Source organism: Bubalus bubalis, chromosome 3 (assembly GCF_019923935.1).
Source record: "Bubalus bubalis isolate 160015118507 breed Murrah chromosome 3, NDDB_SH_1, whole genome shotgun sequence".
Lineage (NCBI taxonomy): Eukaryota > Metazoa > Chordata > Mammalia > Artiodactyla > Bovidae > Bubalus > Bubalus bubalis.
In genome coordinates this window covers 26,742,664-26,746,662 of record NC_059159.1, presented here as the reverse complement: position 1 = coordinate 26,746,662, position 3,999 = coordinate 26,742,664, and positions in this window count along the sequence as shown.

Genomic DNA, 3,999 nt, shown 5'->3' with positions numbered 1-3,999 from the left:
CAGGCTTCCCGAATTCTGTCCAGGAAACTACTAGGGGTCCACAGACCTCACGTTTCAAACCTGCCTTCCAGCCACACTACAGAACTGAACAGTCTATCCTGGCTACAGGAATTCAGCTTTAAGACTCTTTTCCATAAAGGAGGTAAAATGTAAAAAAAAACTGAGTGAAGAAGAACAGCAGAGCATCAGGGCTTGATTTTGGTTGACCTGGAAGGAGTGAGAAAGAGAAGATCTCCATCACCAGCCGGGGGTTTTGCCACCTGCTCAAGCGGGGTATGGACACTGCTTACTGCAGGAGGCCAGAGCCAAGTGGGGTGTCCTACCCTTCATGGCCGGGATTGGAAGGGCTCCCAATAGGAGGCAGAGCTGGAGTGACTCCATGAGCCTTGTGGGTCTACCCCAGGCATCCTGGTGGAGCGGGCACCAAATAAGAGCTGAAAAGGAGGAGAAGGCCTGATGAGGAATGTAATCAGTAGCCAGCATGCAGGCTGCATCCAGGGCCTCTGAGGAGCCTGGTGGGAACAGATAGCTTGTTGCCACTGAGGAGTTCTGAAGGACTGCTAAGAACCCTTGAAATTCAACCCATCAGATTCTCACAGCTTATTCTTGGGATGCTAAAGGCTCCCCAGAGCGTTCTTCTGTGACTGAGACTCTGACTACCCCTAGAGTCCTGAGGCTTCCCAGACAAAGGAGAGTTAATGAATGGATCCATTTCCATTTTAGATATGAGGGGTAGATACACGGAAAACAGATTTGATGATAGTACACTCTGGATTTTCTAGGGTAATTCTTATCTCAAAGATTCTGTTCCATTATCAGAATACATGTCCCAGTTTGGGGTATGGGAAGTAGAGTGACCATACACAGGGAGCAGGTTGACATTTTGGAGGCGGGGGACATTTTTTTGCTATTTAGAAACTTTTGCTAAAAGTACAGGGTTTCTGAACTGCATCTGGTGGTCCAGAATCGGGCAGAGTTGACTTATAGAAATGACCTTACTCTGAATTAGAAAAGCACCTTGATGAACATGTTTGTTCATGGAAGATGAGACCTCCAAGGAATGGAATGTCCTGGATAAATGGAGTTAAAATGATTTTCAGAGGGGCTGCAGGTTGGAGTTTGGGAACACAAGGAGAGGAAAAGAAGCCCAGCCTCAGGCAGGGCCCAGGGAAATAACAGGTGCGGTATTCCTGAGGTGGGAGGGCTACACGATTGAGGTCAGGATGATTAGCACACATCATGTACAAGAGTGAGATGTGACCCCCTGGGCAGGTTCTGCAGAGGGTGGGGCTGGGGCCTGCCTAGAAATTGCCTTTTGTCCTGGGAAGCCACTGATGTACCATTTGACTCTGGGAGACTCAGAGGGTACCAGAGGACAATGTGAAGAGCCAGCTCATTAGAAAAGACCCTGATGCTGGGAAAGATTGAAGGCAAGAGGAGAAGGGGACATCAGAGGATGAGATGGTTGGATAGTATCACCGACTTAATGGACATGAGTTTGAGCAAATTCCAGGAGATGGTGAAGGACAGTGAAGCCTGGTATGCTGCAATCCATGGGCTCACAAAGAGTCAGACATGACTGAACAACAAGAAGTAACTCTAAGGGTTTCTCAACAAACAGCTTGTTCCCTGCAGCCACTTCTTCCTGAATAATTGCTACTTCTTTCCCTGTATGACTGACTCATGGATTATAAAACCTGCTTTCAGTGTAGCAGGTCACTGGGTTCTAATTAATACTGTGGTCAAGAGCCAAGTTCTTGCTTGGCTACAGACACCATCTTGCTACCCATTTCCATCCAGGCTATTGAGTCATCTGTTTAGCAGTGACCACTCTGTTACCCACATGAATCACATGGCCCAGGAGAACCCCAAACTCCCACAGACCTGCCAAAGCCCACTACCCTTCTCTGTTATCCCAAACCTCCAGGGAAATCCACATACACACAACATTGTCAGAGGTGCTTGGGATGTGGGAAGCAGGAATGAGGGCTGTGACTAGCGTGGGGCGAGAGAACAAGAAGAAATTGTCAACTTCAGGACCTAAAGGAGCTGGCAAGGGGTTGTGCAACTTAACAGAAAGAGCATCTGGGCCTCTCCCTTCAAACCATCCCATTTTATATTAAAGGTAGGGGTGACTTCAAAAGGCTGGAAGGCTTGGCGAACCCGTGGGTGGCCAACACTTGGGTGGGTATCTGATCTCCCTTTAGCCTTGGCTAGGAGGAGATCTATTAGCTAGGCTGAATCTGAATCCTGCATGAGTATTCTGCAAAGAGGTGAAGACCCCCTTTTACCCTGTCCTCCCGGTGTGCGAGTTCAGCACGAATAGTGTAGAGTGTTCCTTTAGCTTTCACCTGTAACAAGTCTGACTTTGTTCTTCTCATTCTCAATTTCCTGTGCCAACCCCCAGGTCCCAGGTCTCCAGTTACGTTTTCATGGTCTATTTTTATCTTTTCCTCTCTGTTCTGTGGATAGGAAGAGGTTTGGATATATTTCCCTCCAACTGAGGCCACTGGGAATCTCCCCTGGGTGTTGGAAATGCACACGGCACAACCATTGCAGCTGCTGTGTAGACACACATGGGAGCTACAACTGGAAGACCTGAAGTTTAATTCCAGCCTAGCCACGCACGAACCTCTTAGACTTAGGGAAGTCATAGTTGTTTTTTTTTTTTTCCAGAATTTGTTTCTTCATCTGTAAAGTGAGGGAATTGGTCTAGCAGGCTACTCTGGGTTCTCTGGGTTGCACATGACAATAAACCAGCTCATACTAGCTTGAACAAAATGTGAGATGTATAGCTATTGGTTGCCAAAGAAGGTAGAGTAGACAGGCAATGGGAAGGCAGCTGGACCTCAGGAACAAATGGAGTCAGGCATCTGATGGCCCTCAGTACTCTGTCTCTCATCGCCATTATCCTCTGAGTGCTGACCTCTTTTTCCCTCAACCAGGTTTTGTAACAGTGAAGAATAAACCTGATTCCATGTTGGATCTACTCCTTTGGTCCTAACCTTTGTGCTCCGTTGCCTGGGCTTACTCATCCTGGCTGTGCACCTTTGTAAAAGAATGCTGCCCAGAGCCTGAAATGCGCATGAGAGCCCATCCTCCAGGCTTTGACCTTTAAAGGCATTACACTTTCCCATTCATATAGAGGTTAAAAAATTGCAGACAGGAAATAACAATTGTCCTGGTGGTGGTTTATAGAAACAATTGTGATCAGACCTATGTAAACAGCTGCAAGAACAAAGGATTCAGGCACGTAGAAGTTTGCAACCGGCTTCCCTTTAAGTATAAAAGAAGGCTGAACTCTAACTTGGGTAAGAAAGTTCTTTGGGATACTAGTCTACCACTTTCTTGGTCTGCTGGCTGTCCTAATAAAATCCGGATTCCTTGCCCCAACAACTCATCTCTCAATTTGTTGACCTGTCCTGTGATGACTAGTATGAGCTTGAACTTGGTCAACAGTTTCTTCACATAGTAACTAACATGGGTCCCAGCAGCTCTAGTTTCTCCATCTAACAGCTTTCTTCACTGAGCAATCTAGAGATTATAGACAGACTCCCTGAGTCCAAATCCAAAATTCTCATGGAAGGGCTCTCATAGGCCTAAATTGGATCAGTGCCCACCCCTGAACCAGTCAACTGTGGCCAAAGAGGCAGACCACTGTGAAATATGGCTGCTCCCCAGTCTCACAGTCATTACGGGAGGAGCAGTTTCCTTAGAGACAGTTCCAAGAAAATCTAGGGGACGAAGTATATGGGGAAAATGTGTAGTATAACAAGTTTGGAGTTTAATTGTTAATCGAAGTTCTGCTATTGCCCTGTCAAAATACAAAATAATCTTCTTGAACTTCTAATCAAAGTTCTTAACATCCTTTGTTCTGAAAAAATGTTGGCAGGAAACTAAAGCAAGTTTTGAATAAATTATTGGTCAAATCTCAGCTAACACAATTGAACATTCTCAACTGGATATTATTAAAATATAATCCTGCTGATAGGATTCTAG